The 20,525-nt window shown below is 41.4% G+C and overlaps 5 non-coding genes and 1 pseudogene across 5 annotated transcripts; 3 read left to right on the forward strand and 3 right to left on the reverse strand.

The window, feature by feature from the left end:
* Positions 1 to 9,432: 9,432 nt before the first annotated feature.
* On the forward strand, positions 9,433 to 9,623 carry LOC140276199 (U2 spliceosomal RNA). Its single transcript, XR_011908869.1, has one exon. It is a non-coding gene; the product is annotated as a U2 spliceosomal RNA (small nuclear RNA).
* A 410-nt stretch (positions 9,624 to 10,033) lies between these two features.
* On the forward strand, positions 10,034 to 10,147 carry LOC140275824 (U5 spliceosomal RNA). The gene has a single exon (XR_011908536.1). It is a non-coding gene; the product is annotated as a U5 spliceosomal RNA (small nuclear RNA).
* A 275-nt stretch (positions 10,148 to 10,422) lies between these two features.
* On the forward strand, positions 10,423 to 10,625 carry LOC140276201 (U2 spliceosomal RNA; annotated as a pseudogene).
* A 510-nt stretch (positions 10,626 to 11,135) lies between these two features.
* On the reverse strand, positions 11,136 to 11,323 carry LOC140275971 (U2 spliceosomal RNA). Its single transcript, XR_011908668.1, has one exon. It is a non-coding gene; the product is annotated as a U2 spliceosomal RNA (small nuclear RNA).
* Positions 11,324 to 11,598: 275 nt separating this feature from the next.
* On the reverse strand, positions 11,599 to 11,712 carry LOC140275825 (U5 spliceosomal RNA). Its single transcript, XR_011908537.1, has one exon. It is a non-coding gene; the product is annotated as a U5 spliceosomal RNA (small nuclear RNA).
* A 410-nt stretch (positions 11,713 to 12,122) lies between these two features.
* LOC140275921 (U2 spliceosomal RNA) lies at positions 12,123 to 12,313 on the reverse strand. Its single transcript, XR_011908622.1, has one exon. It is a non-coding gene; the product is annotated as a U2 spliceosomal RNA (small nuclear RNA).
* Between the last annotated feature and the right edge of the window lie 8,212 nt (positions 12,314 to 20,525).

The raw sequence follows: 20,525 nt of genomic DNA on the forward strand, positions 1-20,525 counted from the left end.
GAATTGTGCATTATGTCAGCAGAATTGTAGTCTGAATACCTTTATGCCAAACAGATTTGCTTTGCCAAGGGAAGTTTTATAAATGTTTATTGTTTATGTTTACAATATATAAACTAGCAGAATAATTAATTCATCCTCCTGGTCCCTCCCACCCCGGAGAGGGCAGCCAGAGACTGGCTGCAATAGGCATCCCCGCTACCTGGGACCCAACACAGGGCAGGAGGGCCTGATGTCCACCAGGCTCGGGGCCTGCAGTCACCATATTCCGGGAGCTACTGTACCCCCAGAAGGAACCCATCCCGCCCCACCCCACTCAACCCAACCCCACCCCGGAGGACCTCTACAAAAACAAACAAACAACAACAAAAATCAAACAAACAAACAAACAAATCACCCGGTCACACCAGTCGCAGCAGCGAGACCCACCATCACCCAGGCCCCCCCAGGCCCCCCCCAACAGGGGAAAAGCACACCCCCACACAGACCCCCTCCCCCTCACCGCACGCCCCAACACCCTAAAGAAAATAACCACCTGCGGACACCTTGGAGTTCCCAGAGCAACAAGGCCGGCACCAGGACCTGCACCAACCCACGCATATTGTGGCATGTCCAGGGCAACCCAGACCCCCCAGGCACAGGCAGTGCCCCGCCCCGGGCGCAAAGGAGCGGCAAGCCACCAGGTCCAGGCCCAGCTCCACCACCCACGCCAGAGCGGCCCGGTCACCCGGTACAGAGCCAGCAGCCACCACCCCAAGGCCCCTAAGGGACCCCGCCCCACACCGCAAGACAGCCCCACCCGCAAGCCCCCAAAACTGCCCTCCGAGCCCGACACACAGTCCCCCCCAGCAATGACCAACCCGGTCCCCACGACCCGAGAGACCACCAGACGCCCGAAGCCACACAGCCCCCCCCAGCACACACCCAACCGCCCAGAGCGACGGGACAGCAACCCACCACCAACACTATGTGATCAAGCTAATCAGAGGGGACCAGAGAGAATTAAATTCAGCCAATTGATGTTTTGAGGAGGCAGACATTGTTTCCATGCTAATATAATCTAAAAGAAAATTTCTAAACTGGTTAATACACAGATTGTTCTTCGCTTTCCAGTTCATGAGAATAGTTTTCTTTGCTATACATAACACTGTGAGGATCATGTGTGCTAAGCTAAATTCCACGTTGATGTTGTCTAAGTCACCCAGTATGCACAGTGTGGGGCATGCAGGAATGCTACACTTTAGCCATGTTGATAGGTCCGCACAGACTTCAAGCCAGAACTTCTGGACAGGCGCACAAAACCACAAAGCGTGTGCATAATCATCAGGTGTGTTATCTGTGCAATGTGAGCAGATGTTTGAGTGTGTTAGACCCATCCTGAACATCCTTTGTCCTGTATAGTGTGTTCTATGAAGAATTTTGTATTGTATGAGCTGTAAATTAGGATTTTGAGTCATTCTGAAGGTGTTCAAACATATTTGTGGCCAGAATTATGACTAGAACTGATGGATAAATCTGCCTCCCATTTTGAGGATGGTAGAGACATTGTGTCATCTATCTTAGACAATAATTTATATATTTTTGATAGTAGTTTTGGGGTGCAGATGCTTAGAAATTCTGCTACCCTAATCGGGAGTTGTAAGTCTGGTTGGTGGAGGATATATTTCTTTGTTATTATAGACTTAAGTTGTTGATATTCTAGGAATTTATTGCTGCCTATCTCATGTTGTGATATGAGCTCATCAAATGAAATAAAATGTCCATTTTGGATTATATGTTCCAGATGTTTGATTCCTTTGATCTTCCAGAGAGTAAAGTTTAGCATTTTTTTGTTTTGCAGGATGTCAGGATTGTTCCAGATGGGTGTAAGCTTACACGGGACAAGTGAAGACTTTGTTATTTTAAGAAATTCCCACCAGGCTGTCAGAGAGGTGCTGATGTTAATGCTTTTGAAACATTTGTGATTTTTTACGTTTTGACTAATAAGTGGCAGGTCAGAGATTTCCAGATTATCACACAATGCTTGTTCTATATTTATCCATGTTCATCTATTGGGCTAGGTTTAAACCATTTTGATATATACCGTAACCTATTGGCTAAGGAATAGTGCTGAAAATTAGGTAAATCTAATCCACCACTGTCCTTGGTCTTCTGTAGGGTTTTTAAACTAATACGTGGTGGTTTGTTTTTCCACAGAAATTTGGAGATGCATGAATCTAGTGACTTAAACCAAGTAGCAGGTTGGTTTTATGGGGATCATTGAGAACAAATAGTTAACTTTTGGTAGTATCATCATTTTAATGGTTGTAACTCTCCCCATAAGTGATATAGGTAAGGACTTCCAACGAGAGAGATTGTCCTCTACTGTCTTTAATAATTGCACATAAATTAGCTTTGTTAGCTCTGAGAGCCTGGAGGAAATGTTTATGCCTAAATATCTAATATTTCCTGACTGTAAAGTGATCGCAGGTATATTCTGGACCCTACAGTTAATGGGCAGAACTGTGGTCTTAGACCAATTGATAGAGTAGTCAGAAAGTGCTGAGAATTTATTTATGAGTGTGATCGTGTGAGTGAGAGACGTCTGTGAGTTCTGAAGGAAAAGTAATACATCATCAGCATAAAGACTTATTTTATGCTCAATATTTTGGGGTTGGATGTCTTTAATATTTCTATCTTGTCTGATAGCAGCTGCTAAAGGTTTGATGAAAATAGCAAAAAGTGAGGGAGAAAGTGAGCAACCCTGTCTTGTACTTCTCTGCAGACTGAAGCTTGGAGAAGTTTGATCATTTGTCCTGACACTTGCATTTGGGGAGTCAGTTATTTTCTTGTGAGGAGATAAGAGACTTTAATAATAATATCTTGCAAGAGAGAACAACACAGTACAGAATACAGAGTTGCTCTGACCACTGAAGCAAAAACACACAGTTATATTGCCCGCTCATCACGTCATCTGTTTTTGGGTATAATTGATTGTTCTTCTAACTTTCCTCCCCAACCATCAGTTGAGGTTACCCAGACACATTCGTAAATACCAGCCTAACCCTGTCCCCCCTAAAGTGCAGCTATCTCATTATAACAAGCCCACCATTGTAAAGAGGAATTTAAGAAAACAGGGCAGGGTGGTACCTTGCAGCTCGGTCATTTGCAGGTCATACACAGTAACACTCAATACAATGCATATAAGAATTATTTTCCATTACATTCCTCCCTTTTGATTATAATAATACCATTATATTAATCAACCCAAAAGAAACAAGGAAAATAATAACTTTATCTGTAAAACATCAGCCTGCATTTGCACACAACGTGAGTTTAAAATGCAGGCATCATAGTAATAAAGGGTCCAATGATAAACAATCAAAACATGAACAATTAAACATGATTATCTTCATCCCTCTCTAAGTCAGCGTCACTAGAGGAAAGATTTTGAAAGCAAGAAAGTTATTTGAGTCATTTGGTCTTTTTCACACTGTTGTTTAGATGGACTACATAAAAGGATGTCATCCACATACTGCAAAAGAGCAGAGCCTGTGGTTGATTGAAGTTAATCCAGACTAGCTTTGAGGGCAGCATTGTAAATAGTGGGACTTTCACAGTACCCCTGGCATAACCGGGTAAAAGTCCAAGATCTCCCTTCAAACTAAAAAGCAAACCAAAATGGGCTATCAGGGTGCACTGGCGACAAGTCAACCACTGAGAAAAACTGTGCATCTGATGTAATTTGAGACAAAATAGTGTGTGGGTTGGGCACAGTAGGAGCATGTGGCTGAACTGCAGCATTCACCGCTTGGAGGTCCTGTACAAAACGCCATTCATCTGGCTGGCCAGCATCTTTAATCTTTTTAACAGGAAACAATGGAGTAAGCACAGGTGAATTTTCAAAAGGAACAATAACGCCTGTTTTCTGAAAAGATTGAAAAACAGGTTTAATCCCTTTAATTGCTTCAGGCTTAAAAGGGTATTGTTTTTTACATGGACAAAAGTCTGATTTAGGGGTGACAATTACTGGTTCACAGCCTTTTATCAACCCCACATCATATTTGCTCTTAGCCCAAAGATCATTGGGCACTTCAGCCAACATGGGTATCGAAGACAAATCTGTTTCAGATAAAAAACATGCTTCAAAATGTGATTCTGTGGTAGGAATTAAGTCCACAGTTCTTTGACAATGCATTGTACTCAAAAATGTTTTTTTGTATGCTGACAATCGTTCAGAAAACATCAAATTTGGATCAGCAGGTGAAACAGTCCACTCCATTTCTTTCTGACATGTAGCAACAAACTCTCCCACACCTTGTCACTGCCAGTGTGTACGTTTGGCCAAGGAAATGTGAGGGCGAGTACCACAAACATTAAAAAAATCGAAGTGCTCTGGAGTGAGCGACACAGCCAATAAAGTAGGCGCACATATTTTTTCACTTCTTCTCATAGTCATTGTCAGGCCCCAAAGAAATGTGTGATGTGCAGTGCAAATCAGTAGGTTGCATGAAATCAGAAAGGGGTGAAACTAACGCTTTTGCTTCTTCCACTAGTTGTTGTGAAAAAGGAGAGCTGGGAAGTTTCCACTCATAAGCATATGTAAGTGCCGATGAATCAAACTGCACTGCTGTGAAAACTTTGTCAGGCTGTAACATAACCTTAACACCCTCTGGTGTAGAAGTTAAAATAATGCCTAATTTACACATGAGATCACAGCCCATCAGGTTAATGGGACACAACTCTGATAACAAAAATGAGTGTTTGAAGGAGAGCTCATCGGGAGTGACAACACGCAATGGGCATTGTCATTTTCTCCTTCACAACCTGGCCTGATGCAGACATACAGTAAACGTGGTTTCCACTTAACTTTGGAGGACAATCAAACTCCCCTGACGTCACTACTGATGAACATAAGTTCCTATATTCTGAGAGAAATATCTTTGCTCTAGGACGGAAATAGCATGCAAAACTTTACTACGTGAATCACAGTCGGCAAGCGTTGCTTCACTACACAGAGCAGGAAAAATGTGTGAGTGTGTTTGTGCTATCACCCATTAGTGGAGGCTCCGCTGCCGCGTGACGTCCAGAACCTGCCTCCCACCCTCAGTCAGCCTTTTGCCCAATTTCATCACTTTTTAGCTGTGGACAGTCCTTCTTCCAGTGTCCAGTCTGGCCACAGTAAAAACAAATATTCGGATCATAGCTCTGGCGTGGCCCATTTCGACCTCCTCTCCCACACGTCCACGTCTTCGACTTCGGCCTCGTCCTCTGTTTACACCAACTGCGTAATACATGGTCATGGTTGCCAAATGCAGCTCCTTTTCACACTTGTCCCTTTTGGTTGTCTTACGCGTCTCAACTTGGTTCTGAGCATGGCGAGCATATCGGCGAACGTCAGCCAAACGAGGACCCTCACACCATCCCACGTAAATGTTCTTTACTTCAGTGGCGACATCTATATAATATTGTCTGGGTCCCGTTAAAACATGTATTTTTCCCATCTAATTCCTTGTTTGCTTTAAAACAAGTATTCCCCATTTTCTATCCCTTCAGTAGCCAACCAGTTTGTATGGAGTACACTGGAGCAACTTGACTGATCAGTAAAACACTGCTTTTGTTGTCACCGCAAGGCTTCCCCCGTCGGTTGTTTCACTGAGACACTACTGAGTAACTACAGCTCAACACAGTTTATACACATAACATTCATATACATACTAACAAACAAACAAACAATAATTTATCGCAATTTTCTCATCTCTGTTTGAACGTACACCCAGGTAAATATTCCTGTAGTCTTCTCATACCGACTATGGACCCATTCATTGTTTAACTTCACTGTTTTGCAAATCCTAATTGAATATTACACATTGACATTGAACTTTACTGGATAAGCAGGTCTTCATTGCATTCAGCAGCCTATATGTGAGCATCTATGTGTAAGCTGTTCTTCTTTGCATTTATCAGCAGCAAGCAATTCTTCACTGCACATGCATATGTAAATAGTAAAACAATTCCAATGTGTTAGCGAAACCTTCTATATCACAGTGGTTTCTAAGATCTATTTTAAGTTCTTTGCCATCAGTGAGATGACATAGTTTACAAAGTGTGTCAAATTATCACTGAAGATCTTTTCAGGAATTTCAAATCTAGAAATGAGTTATTTTACGCATGATTTTGCTACTGAGAGTGCATCTGCTTGTGCACATGGAAATATTTCAGACCATTTGGTAAAAACCTCTGTTGTCACTGAGCAGAATCGTTTCCCTTAACATTAATTTAGTTCAATGAAATCTACACAATAATGAAATAATGAAATACAAACAAATATGTTGAAAAAGATACACTGGCTTAGGGAATTATCTTCGTTTTGGTCTTAGATTGCCCTGTGGAATGTATTTTGCACATATTTGACCTGCTAGACAAAACTTTATTAATTTATTTATTCTAAAAAAAAAAATTCAATAATTAGTAAAACCATATGCTGTAAAAACCTTGTTCATTATTGCTTCCATCCCTCCTGTTGAGACATGACATGGTCCGTGGCTCAATACTGCAGCATATTTAAACAAATTCTTTGGCAGTATGGTTTTCCTTCCGGTCATTCATACGAGTCTATTGTAGATGGCAATTGAATAACATCTAATAATGCTAAAATATTTGTAGTTTATACATTTAGCTGTGGATGTCAACATACCTGTTTTTCCAATGCTGTGTTAACACATGTACAGTTGAGAAGGCATACTGACTGTCAGTGTAAACGTTAACAACCTTTTTGTTATTTAATTTACAAGCTTCAGTTAAAGCTACCAATTCGACTGCTTGAACAGAGTAATTTTTTGGTAGTGGTTGTTTTAAGAAAACTTCAGTTTCTGTTACTACTGCAAATCCTGTAGCATTTGTGCCATCAGGGTTTTTTGCTTGACCTGTTTAATAAATATAGTTATTTCTGCATTTTCATAACGTATATCAGTTAAGTCTGGCCTGGGTAAAACACTGATGGTTATTTCTGACATGCAATCATGAGGCTTTCCATCTGTGGGGTAGGTAGCAGTGTGGATGGATTAAGTGTAGCACATCTCTCGACAACAAGGTGTGGCTGTGAAAGAAGAACTGTTATGTAGGAGAGATGTCTGGTAAAGATATTTTGTTAAGTAACCATATCACAGCCACTGCATGAGGTACCTTAAGTGTTAATGGGTGAAATAACACCATTATTGTTGATGCCTGCACTGCCAATGGCTTCTGGCCATTGATTCAAAAGTACGATCTCGTCCCTTTTTCCCCCTTTCAGTGGACACTGGCCCCTAATTACCGCAGTTCAGCAGGGGGTCTTTCATTAGGAGTACTGGACTCCCCCGTGCACGGTTTCAGCTCCGACCCTGGAAAGCGGAAAAAACGTTGAGATCTGGTTTGAGGACCCAATTGTTGAGAAAAGTCTCTCAATGAGACTCAGAGTTGCTGGAGTCAGTTAATGCAAATGTTTAATCTTGCAGCAAGTTCAAGAATGTGTGTGTGTGTGTGGGTGTATGTGTGCGAACGTGTGTGAGTTTGTGTGTGTGAGAGTTTAAAGAACCTGTTATCCACAGGCAGGTCTTAACTAGTATGGCACAGGTCCAGCCTGTCTCATCTTTTTTGGAAGGTCCAGTGCTCGGCCGTAACCCTTCTGTCTGTTTGGACTCTCACATACATTCGGTTAATCATAGAAAAACGAGAACAAAACTTTTTAGCCCCTTAAATTCATAAAACAGACATGGTGCAGTTATTTCCATTCTAGAAAATAAGAGTAATCACCACCATTCCTATAAATTCTGGATATTCTAACAATCTGAATCTTTTTTAAATGTTCGATGAAGCCCTTTGCTGTTCTGTTTAGAGACTCAGCTGATCATAAACCAAGTTTTGCTCTTGAACCAAGCTTCTAAACTCTTCACCTTTTTCATTTCTCAGTTAGTATTCACTTTAAAACTGATTAAAAGAAAAATTAAATGAATGCCTATCAACAAATGTGGGATCTAAACTCTAGTGCTTTCTCTAAAATAATTTCCTTTCTCAATTCATAAATGTGTGTGTGTAAGTCACAACACCCGTGACACCAAAACGGCTTTCTTTTCTCTCTTTTCTCTACACTCTGCACTGTGAGCACACACACCAAATCAGAAAGGCTTTTTTCTCTCTTTTCTACATTATGGACTGTGGGGACAGTCCATAATGTGTGCCAGGGCGTTGTCTCACGTATTAGATTATGCTTAAGATACGAATGGGTTTATCAGTCACATCAGAATCCATACATACTGATCCTCCCGTAATAAAATGGTCGGATCTTATCAAACACACTTTGTTTCTTGTGACAAGTCAGCGAAACAGCGTATACACGTCAAGACACTGAATCAAGTTTGCCACAAGAACTCATAAGTTTGGCAGTATTGCTCTGCCGTCAGCAATCATACACCCATTTTATTTTCATGAGACATGTGCAGGCACCTGTTCATCTACTGTTCTATCACTATGAATTAGTTTATCTATTATCAATAAGGATACTTCTACAACTACTATCAAAGTATGTCCGGACTTCTTATGTTGTCAGTTGCTATATATGAATAAGTGGGTTGCTACTGAAAAGCATTAAGCATGTCACACAGCCCAAACATATAACATTTCAGGACACACCACACAGTTAACAACCACAGTGAAGCGTGTCAAAGCCCAAACATGTAACATTCAACAGGACACTTACACAACACATTCAAATCAAACAGTCAGACAACATACAAGAACATATACCCCAGCCGGCATTGCTCCCTGCCTATTTTCCTACAACTCACTATGTGTGCGCACACCTTTATTCACAAACTCTTCAACTTATACTCTTTTACCGAAGCTGCTACAGCTCGATTGGCCAAATACCCTTAGATCCTATTTCGGTGAATTTGACATCTGCCTTGTATGTAAAAGATTAGCGGTTTAGCAGTTTTAATTTAGTTTGAGTGAAGGAATTCATTTTATAGCAAAATCCGAAATCGTGAAGAACTCATGAAAGTAAGCTTATTCTTGGATTCCTGAAACTTTAGATTTGCTCTTTCTTTTACTGCAAAGTACAACGTTGAGCAGCACTAATGAGTTGTTTCTATTTTTGGCAGGCTTTACCTTTGCGGATGAAGCCCTTTCTGTCTGTGCAAAAGAAATCTTGTTACTGTGCAGAGTGACTTCTCTGAGTAGAGTCGCCTTACTTGTTGCGACTTTGCCGATGTTCGAAGCTGGAGTGCAAAGTTGTTGCTTGAATGGTGCTCGCTGGAGCGTGTGGTAGTGTAAAGTTATACCATTTAAAAGGGCTGAAGAGTGCTCAGTGCAGCGGGTGGGCGGAGGTGCAAAGTGACACTATGGCCATAAAAAGAACACCGCTACAAGTGCGCATTGTGCCAGGAAGGGCCCTCGGACGTGAACCAGTGGACAGTTATCGCTTCTCGGCCTTTTGGCTAAGATCAAGTGTAGTATCTGTTCTTATCAGTTTAATGTCTGATATGTCCTCTATGCGAGGACTACATATTAAATGGATTTTTATCAATAGGAGTTGAAAAAGGAGCTTGCTCCGTTCACTCCAAGCATCGACCCGGTACTGCAGTGCCGCTGGGAATGGTGCGCTCTCCTCTGCTCTTGTGAAAAAGCAAACAGCGGTGCAGGATGGAAGTTTCAGGGAGCCTAAGATGAAACTTTCTTTTAATCTGCTGAGAAAAGAGAGTGAATGCGAAGCAGACTTTAACACGGCTCTGGGAGCGAGCCGAGTGCGGGCTAACCGGGACAATTGCTTGAAAGAAACGCGACACCGAATGAGCAGTCAGAACAAAGCCTCAATACGGTGTTCCCGTGTTGTTTGTGGCTGCCTTGTCTTTTGCACAGAGTAAAAGACAAGGCAGCCATCGAATAGGGCCCGATTGTTCCTACTTGGTCAGCCGAGGAGCAAGGGGGGGAGCAAGCGTCTCAACCAAGCAAAGCTCACCATGGGGAAGGTGGCTATGCCAACTAGCCTGATGCCCTGCTCCCGCAGTGATGGATAATCGTACACTGGTTTCTCTTCATAATGTACAAGTCTTTCGCCTTTTACTAAAGACTTCCGTGGAGAGCAGCACTAATGAATTGTTTCTATTTTTGGCAGGCTTTACCTTTGCGGGTGAAGCCCTTTCTTTCTGTGCAAAAGAAATCTTGTTACTGTGCAGAGTGACTTCTCTGAGTAGAGTCGCCTTACTTGTTGCGACTGTGCCGATGTTGCTTGAATGGTGCTCGCTGGAGCGTGCGGTAGTGTAAAGTTATACCATTTAAAAGGGTTGAAGAGTGCTCAGTGCAGCGGGTGGGCGGAGGTGCAAAGTGACACTATGGCCATAAAACGAACACCGCTACAAGTGCGCATTGTGCCAGGAAGGGCCCTCGGATGTGAACCAGTGGACAGATATCGCTTCTCGGCCTTTTGGCTAAGATCAAGTGTAGTATCTGTACTTATCAGTTTAATATGTGATATGTCTATGCAAAGACTACATATTAAATGGATTTTTATCAATAGGATTTGAAAAAGGAACGGTGCGCTCTCCTCTGCTCTTGTGAAAAAGCAAACAGCGGTGCAGGATGGAAGTTTCTTTTAATCTGCTGAAAAGAGAGTGAATGCGAAGCAGACTTTAACACGGCTCTGGGAGCGAGCCGAGTGCGGGCTAACCAGGAGAATTGCTTGAAAGAAACGCGACACCTAATGAGCGGTCAGAACAAAATCTCAATACGGTGTTCCTGTGGTGTTTTTATAAAATGCGGTGTAAAAAAAGGTGTGAATGCCCCATAGAAAACTAAAAGGTGGAGCGGAAGTGTTCGGCTGCAAGAAGGTGTGAATGTCCGACTATATTTGGTGAAAAGCAGGTGAAGCAAGGTCTGAATGCCTTAACCTTTTCTTACCCGCTTTTTACCAACTATGGTCGGACATTCGCAGCATCTTACAGCCGAACACCACCTCTCTAGCTTTTGATGATGTATGGTTGGGCATTCGCACCTTTTCTTACCCATTTTTGAGGAATTATGGGTGGACATTCACACCTTCTTGCAGCTGAACACCTCTTCTCCCACTTATGATCATGTGCGGTTGGATATTCGAAAAATGTTTGCTTTTTCACAAGAGCAGAGGAGAGCGCACCGTTCCCAGCGGCACTGCAGTACCGGGTCGATGCTTGGAGTGAACGGAGCAAGCTCCTTTTTCAACTCCTATTGATAAAAATCCATTTAATATGTAGTCCTTGCATAGACATATCACATATTAAACTGATAAGTACAGATACTACACTTGATCTTAGCCAAAAGGCCGAGAAGCGATATCTGTCCACTGGTTCACGTCCGAGGGCCCTTCCTGGCACAATGCGCACTTGTAGCGGTGTTCGTTTTATGGCCATAGTGTCACTTTGCACCTCCGCCCACCCGCTGCACTGAGCACTCTTCAACCCTTTTAAATGGTATAACTTTACACTACCGCACGCTCCAGCGAGCACCATTCAAGCAACATCGGCACAGTCGCAACAAGTAAGGCGACTCTACTCAGAGAAGTCACTCTGCACAGTAACAAGATTTCTTTTGCACAGACAGAAAGGGCTTCACCCGCAAAGGTAAAGCCTGCCAAAAATAGAAACAATTCATTAGTGCTGCTCTCCACGGAAGTCTTTAGTAAAAGGCGAAAGACTTGTACATTATGAAGAGAAACCAGTGTACGATTATCCATCACTGCGGGAGCAGGGCATCAGGCTAGTTGGCATAGCCACCTTCCCCATGGTGAGCTTTGCTTGGTTGAGACGCTTGCTCCCCCCCTTGCTCCTCGGCTGACCAAGTAGGAACAATCGGGCCCTATTCGATGGCTGCCTTGTCTTTTACTCTGTGCAAAAGACAAGGCAGCCACAAACAACACGGGAACACCGTATTGAGGCTTTGTTCTGACCGCTCATTCGGTGTCGCGTTTCTTTCAAGCAATTGTCCCGGTTAGCCCGCACTCGGCTCGCTCCCAGAGCCGTATTAAAGTCTGCTTCGCATTCACTCTCTTTTCTCAGCAGATTAAAAGAAAGTTTCATCTTAGGCTCCCTGAAACTTCCATCCTGCACCGCTGTTTGCTTTTTCACAAGAGCAGAGGAGAGCGCACCGTTCCCAGCGGCACTGCAGTACCGGGTCGATGCTTGGAGTGAACGGAGCAAGCTCCTTTTTCAACTCCTATTGATAAAAATCCATTTAATATGTAATCCTCGCATAGAGTACATATCAGACATTAAACTGATAAGAACAGATACTACACTTGATCTTAGCCAAAAGGCCGAGAAGCGATAACTGTCCACTGGTTCACGTCCGAGGGCCCTTCCTAGCACAATGCGCACTTGTAGCGGTGTTCTTTTTATGGCCATAGTGTCACTTTGCACCTCCGCCCACCCGCTGCACTGAGCACTCTTCAGCCCTTTTAAATGGTATAACTTTACACTACCACACGCTCCAGCGAGCACCATTCAAGCAACAACTTTGCACTCCAGCTTCGAACATCGGCAAAGTCGCAACAAGTAAGGCGACTCTACTCAGAGAAGTCACTCTGCACAGTAACAAGATTTCTTTTGCACAGACAGAAAGGGCTTCATCCGCAAAGGTAAAGCCTGCCAAAAATAGAAACAACTCATTAGTGCTGCTCAACGTTGTACTTTGCAGTAAAAGAAAGAGCAAATCTAAAGTTTCAGGAATCCGAGAATAAGCTTACTTTCATGAGTTCTTCACGATTTCGGATTTTGCTATAAAATGAATTCCTTCACTCAAACTAAATTAAAACTGCTAAACCGCTAATCTTTTACATACAAGGCAGATGTCAAATTCACCGAAATAGGATCTAAGGGTATTTGGCCAATCGAGCTGTAGCAGCTTCGGTAAAAGAGTATAAGTTGAAGAGTTTGTGAATAAAGGTGTGCGCACACATAGTGAGTTGTAGGAAAATAGGCAGGGAGCAATGCCGGCTGGGGTATATGTTCTTGTATGTTGTCTGACTGTTTGATTTGAATGTGTTGTGTAAGTGTCCTGTTGAATGTTACATGTTTGGGCTTTGACACGCTTCACTGTGGTTGTTAACTGTGTGGTGTGTCCTGAAATGTTATATGTTTGGGCTGTGTGACATGCTTAATGCTTTTCAGTAGCAACCCACTTATTCATATATAGCAACTGACAACATAAGAAGTCCGGACATACTTTGATAGTAGTTGTAGAAGTATCCTTATTGATAATAGATAAACTAATTCATAGTGATAGAACAGTAGATGAACAGGTGCCTGCACATGTCTCATGAAAATAAAATGGGTGTATGATTGCTGACGGCAGAGCAATACTGCCAAACTTATGAGTTCTTGTGGCAAACTTGATTCAGTGTCTTGACGTGTATACGCTGTTTCGCTGACTTGTCACAAGAAACAAAGTGTGTTTGATAAGATCCGACCATTTTATTACGGGAGGATCAGTATGTATGGATTCTGATGTGACTGATAAACCCATTCGTATCTTAAGCATAATCTAATACGTGAGACAACGCCCTGGCACACATTATGGACTGTCCCCACAGTCCATAATGTAGAAAAGAGAGAAAAAAGCCTTTCTGATTTGGTGTGTGTGCTCACAGTGCAGAGTGTAGAGAAAAGAGAGAAAAGAAAGCCGTTTTGGTGTCACGGGTGTTGTGACTTACACACACACATTTCTGAATTGAGAAAGGAAATTATTTTAGAGAAAGCACTAGAGTTTAGATCCCACATTTGTTGATAGGCATTCATTTAATTTTTCTTTTAATCAGTTTTAAAGTGAATACTAACTGAGAAATGAAAAAGGTGAAGAGTTTAGAAGCTTGATTCAAGAGCAAAACTTGGTTTATGATCAGCTGAGTCTCTAAACAGAACAGCAAAGGGCTTCATCGAACATTTAAAAAAGATTCAGATTGTTAGAATATCCAGAATTTATAGGAATGGTGGTGATTACTCTTATTTTCTAGAATGGAAATAACTGCACCATGTCTGTTTTATGAATTTAAGGGGCTAAAAAGTTTTGTTCTCGTTTTTCTATGATTAACCGAATGTATGTGAGAGTCCAAACAGACAGAAGGGTTACGGCCGAGCACTGGACCTTCCAAAAAAGATGAGACAGGCTGGACCTGTGCCATACTAGTTAAGACCTGCCTGTGGATAACAGGTTCTTTAAACTCTCACACACACAAACTCACACACGTTCGCACACATACACCCACACACACACACACATTCTTGAACTTGCTGCAAGATTAAACATTTGCATTAACTGACTCCAGCAACTCTGAGTCTCATTGAGAGACTTTTCTCAACAATTGGGTCCTCAAACCAGATCTCAACGTTTTTTCCGCTTTCCAGGGTCGGAGCTGAAACCGTGCACGGGGGAGTCCAGTACTCCTAATGAAAGACCCCCTGCTGAATTGCGGTAATTAGGGGCCAGTGTCCACTGAAAGGGGGAAAAAGGGACGAGATCGTACTTTTGAATCAATGGCCAGAAGCCATTGGCAGTGCAGGCATCAACAATAATGGTGTTATTTCACCCATTAACACTTAAGGTACCTCATGCAGTGGCTGTGATATGGTTACTTAACAAAATATCTTTACCAGACATCTCTCCTACATAACAGTTCTTCTTTCACAGCCACACCTTGTTGTCGAGAGATGTGCTACACTTAATCCATCCACACTGCTACCTACCCCACAGATGGAAAGCCTCATGATTGCATGTCAGAAATAACCATCAGTGTTTTACCCAGGCCAGACTTAACTGATATACGTTATGAAAATGCAGAAATAACTATATTTATTAAACAGGTCAAGCAAAAAACCCTGATGGCACAAATGCTACAGGATTTGCAGTAGTAACAGAAACTGAAGTTTTCTTAAAACAACCACTACCAAAAAATTACTCTGTTCAAGCAGTCGAATTGGTAGCTTTAACTGAAGCTTGTAAATTAAATAACAAAAAGGTTGTTAACGTTTACACTGACAGTCAGTATGCCTTCTCAACTGTACATGTGTTAACACAGCATTGGAAAAACAGGTATGTTGACATCCACAGCTAAATGTATAAACTACAAATATTTTAGCATTATTAGATGTTATTCAATTGCCATCTACAATAGACTCGTATGAATGACCGGAAGGAAAACCATACTGCCAAAGAATTTGTTTAAATATGCTGCAGTATTGAGCCACGGACCATGTCATGTCTCAACAGGAGGGATGGAAGCAATAATGAACAAGGTTTTTACAGCATATGGTTTTACTAATTATTGAATTTTTTTTTTTAGAATAAATAAATTAATAAAGTTTTGTCTAGCAGGTCAAATATGTGCAAAATACATTCCACAGGGCAATCTAAGACCAAAACGAAGATAATTCCCTAAGCCAGTGTATCTTTTTCAACATATTTGTTTGTATTTCATTATTTCATTATTGTGTAGATTTCATTGAACTAAATTAATGTTAAGGGAAACGATTCTGCTCAGTGACAACAGAGGTTTTTACCAAATGGTCTGAAATATTTCCATGTGCACAAGCAGATGCACTCTCAGTAGCAAAATCACGCGTAAAATAACTCATTTCTAGATTTGAAATTCCTGAAAAGATCTTCAGTGATAATTTGACACACTTTGTAAACTATGTCATCTCACTGATGGCAAAGAACTTAAAATAGATCTTAGAAACCACTGTGATATAGAAGGTTTCGCTAACACATTGGAATTGTTTTACTATTTACATATGCATGTGCAGTGAAGAATTGCTTGCTGCTGATTAATGCAAAGAAGAACAGCTTACACATAGATGCTCACATATAGGCTGCTGAATGCAATGAAGACCTGCTTATCCAGTAAAGTTCAATGTCAATGTGTAATATTCAATTAGGATTTGCAAAACAGTGAAGTTAAACAATGAATGGGTCCATAGTCGGTATGAGAAGACTACAGGAATATTTACCTGGGTGTACGTTCAAACAGAGATGAGAAAATTGTGATAAATTATTGTTTGTTTGTTTGTTAGTATGTATATGAATGTTATGTGTATAAACTGTGTTGAGTTGTAGTTACTCAGTAGTGTCTCAGTGAAACAACCGACGGGGGAAGCCTTGCGGTGACAACAAAAGCAGTGTTTTACTGATCAGTCAAGTTGCTCCAGTGTACTCCATACAAACTGGTTGGCTACTGAAGGGATAGAAAATGGGGAATACTTGTTTTAAAGCAAACAAGGAATTAGATGGGAAAAATACATGTTTTAACGGGACCCAGACAATATTATATAGATGTCGCCACTGAAGTAAAGAACATTTACGTGGGATGGTGTGAGGGTCCTCGTTTGGCTGACGTTCGCCGATATGCTCGCCATGCTCAGAACCAAGTTGAGACGCGTAAGACAACCAAAAGGGACAAGTGTGAAAAGGAGCTGCATTTGGCAACCATGACCATGTATTACGCAGTTGGTGTAAACAGAGGACGAGGCCGAAGTCGAAGACGTGGACGTGTGGGAGAGGAGGTCGAAATGGGCCACGCCAGAGCTATGATCCGAATATTTGTTTTTACTGTGGCCAGACTGGACACTGGAAGAAGGACTGTCCACAGCTAAAAAGTGATGAAATTGGGCAAAAGGCTGACTGAGGGTGGGAGGCAGGTTCTGGACGTCACGCGGCAGCGGAGCCTCCACTAATGGGTGATAGCACAAACACACTCACACATTTTTCCTGCTCTGTGTAGTGAAGCAACGCTTGCCGACTGTGATTCACGTAGTAAAGTTTTGCATGCTATTTCCGTCCTAGAGCAAAGATATTTCTCTCAGAATATAGGAAATTATGTTCATCAGTAGTGACGTCAGGGGAGTTTGATTGTCCTCCAAAGTTAAGTGGAAACCACGTTTACTGTATGTCTGCATCAGGCCAGGTTGTGAAGGAGAAAATGACAATGCCCATTGCGTGTTGTCACTCCCGATGAGCTCTCCTTCAAACACTCATTTTTGTTATCAGAGTTGTGTCCCATTAACCTGATGGGCTGTGATCTCATGTGTAAATTAGGCATTATTTTAACTTCTACACCAGAGGGTGTTAAGGTTATGTTACAGCCTGACAAAGTTTTCACAGCAGTGCAGTTTGATTCATCGGCACTTACATATGCTTATGAGTGGAAACTTCCCAGCTCTCCTTTTTCACAACAACTAGTGGAAGAAGCAAAAGCGTTAGTTTCACCCCTTTCTGATTTCATGCAACCTACTGATTTGCACTGCACATCACACATTTCTTTGGGGCCTGACAATGGCTATGAGAAGAAGTGAAAAAATATGTGCGCCTACTTTATTGACTCCAGAGCACTTTGATTTTTTTAATGTTTGTGGTACTCGCCCTCACATTTCCTTGGCCAAACGTACACACTGGCAGTGACAAGGTGTGGGAGAGTTTGTTGCTACATGTCAGAAAGAAATGGAGTGGACCGTTTCACCTGCTGATCCAAATTTGATGTTTTCTGAACGATTGTCAGCATACAAAAAAACATTTTTGAGTACAATGCATTGTCAAAGAACTGAGGACTTAATTCCTACCACAGAATCACATTTTGAAGCATGTTTTTTATCTGAAACAGATTTGTCTTCGATACCCATGTTGGCTGAAGTATCCAATGATCTTTGGGCTAAGAGCAAATATGATGTGGGGTTGATAAAAGGCTGTGAACCAGTAATTGTCACCCCTAAATCAGACTTTTGTCCATGTAAAAAACAATACCCTTTTAAGCCTGAAGCAATTAAAGGGATTAAACCTGTTTTTCAATCTTTTCAGAAAACAGGCGTTATTGTTCCTTTTGAAAATTCACCTGTGCTTACTCCATTGTTTCCTGTTAAAAAGATTAAAGATGCTGGCCAGCCAGATGAATGGCGTTTTGTACAGGACCTCCAAGCGGTGAATGCTGCAGTTCAGCCACATGCTCCTACTGTGCCCAACCCACACACTATTTTGTCTCAAATTACATCAGATGCACAGTTTTTCTCAGTGGTTGACTTGTCGCCAGTGCACCCTGATAGCCCATTTTGGTTTGCTTTTTAGTTTGAACAGAGATCTTGGACTTTTACCCGGTTATGACAGGGGTACTGTGAAAGTCCCACTATTTACAATGCTGCCCTCAAAGCTAGTCTGGATTAATTTCAATCAACCACAGGCTCTGCTCTTTTGCAGTATGTGGATGACATCCTTTTATGTAGTCCATCTAAACAACAGTGTGAAAAAGACCAAATGACTCAAATAACTTTCTTGCTTTCAAAATTTTTCCTCTAGTGACGCTGACTTAGAGAGGGATGAAGATAATCATATTTAATTGTTCATGTTTTGATTGTTTATCTTTGGACCCTTTATCACTATGATGCCTGCATTTTAAACTCACGTTGTGTGCAAATGCAGGCTGATGTTTTACAGATAAAGTTATTATTTTCCTTGTTTCTTTTGGGTTGATTAATATAATGGTATTATTATAATCAAAAGGGAGGAATGTAATGGAAAATAATTCTTATATGCATTGTATTGAGTGTTACTGTGTATAACCTGCAAATGACTGAGCTGCAAGGTACCACCCTGCCCTGTTTTCTTAAATTCCTCTTTACAATGGTGGGCTTGTTATTATGAGATAGCTGCACTTTAGGGGGGACAGGGTTAGGCTGGTATTTACGAGTGTGTCTGGGTAACCTCAACTGATGGTTGGGGAGGAAAGTTAGAAGAACAATCAACTATACCCAAAAACAGATGACGTGATGAGTGGGCAATATAACTGTGTGTTTTTGCTTCAGTGGTCAGAGCAACTCTGTATTCTGTACTGTGTTGTTCTCTCTTGCAAGATATTATTATTAAAGCCTCTTATCTCCTCAAAAGAAAATAACTGACTCCCCAAGTACAAGTGTCAGGACAAATGATCAAACTTCTCCAAGCTTCAGTCTGCAGAGAGGTACAAGACAGGGTTGCCCACTTTCGCCCTCACTTTTTGCTATTTTCATCGAACCTTTAGCAGCTGCTATCAGACAAGATAGAAATATTAAAGGCATCCAACCCCAAAATATTGAGCATAAAATAAGTCTTTATGCTGATGATGTATTACTTTTCCTTCAGAACTCACAGACGTCTCTCACTCACACGATCACACTCATAAATAAATTCTCAGCACTTTCTGACTACTCTCTCAATTGGTCTAAGACCACAGTTCTGCCCATTAACTATAGGGACCAGAATATACCTGCGATCACTTTACAGTCAGGAAATATTAGATATTTAGGCATAAACATTTCCTCCAGGCTCTCAGAGCTAACAAAGCTAAATTATGTGCAATTATTAAAGACAGTAGAGGACGATCTCTCTCGTTTGAAGTCCTTACCTATATCACTTATGGGGAGAGTTACAACCATTAAAATGATGATACTACCAAAAGTTAACTATTTGTTCTCAATGATCCCCATAAAACCATCTGCTACTTGGTTTAAGTCACTAGGTTCATGCATCTCCAAATTTCTGTGGAAAAACAAACCACCACGTATTAGTTTAAAAACCCTACAGAAGACCAAGGACAGTGGTGGATTAGATTTACCTAATTTTCAGCACTATTCCTTAGCCAATAGGTTACAGTATATATCAAAATGGTTTAAACCTAGCCCAATAGATGAACCATGGATAAATATAGAACAAGCATTGTGTGATAATCTGGAAATCTCTGACCTGCCACTTATTAGTCAAAACGTAAAAAATCATAAATGTTTCAAAAGCATTAACATCAGCACCTCTCTGACAGCCTGTTGGGAATTTCTTAAAATAACAAAGTCTTCACTTGTCCCGTGTAAGCTTACACCCATCTGGAACAATCCTGACATCCTGCAAAACAAAAAAATGCTAAACTTTACTCTGTGGAAGATCAAAGGAATCAAACATCTGGAACATATAATCCAAAATGGACATTTTATTTCATTTGATGAGCTCATATCACAACATGAGATAGGCAGCAATAAATTCCTAGAATATCAACAACTTAAGTCTATAATAACAAAGAAATATATCCTCCACCAACCAGACTTACAACTCCCGATTAGGGTAGTAGAATTTCTAAGCATCTGCACCCCAAAACTACTATCAAAAATATATAAATTATTGTCTAAGATAGATGACACAATGTCTCTACCGTCCTCAAAATGGGAGGCACATTTATCCATCAGTTCTAGTCATAGCTTCTGGCCACATATATGTTTGAACACCTTCAGAATGACTCAAAATCCTAATTTAGAGCTCATACAATACAAAATTCTTCATAGAACACACTATACAGGACAAAGGATGTTCAGGATGGGTCTAACACACTCAAACATCTGCTCACATTGCACAGATAACACACCTGATGATTATGCACACGCTTTGTGGTTTCGTGCGCCTGTCCAGAGGTTCTGGCTTGAAGTCTGTGCGGACCTATCAACATGACTAAAGTGTAGCATTCCTGCATGCCCCACACT

This window comes from Leuresthes tenuis, unplaced genomic scaffold, assembly GCF_036924035.1.
Source record: "Leuresthes tenuis unplaced genomic scaffold, fLeuTen1.0.hap1 SCAF_18, whole genome shotgun sequence".
In the NCBI taxonomy this organism is placed as follows: Eukaryota; Metazoa; Chordata; class Actinopteri; order Atheriniformes; family Atherinopsidae; genus Leuresthes; species Leuresthes tenuis.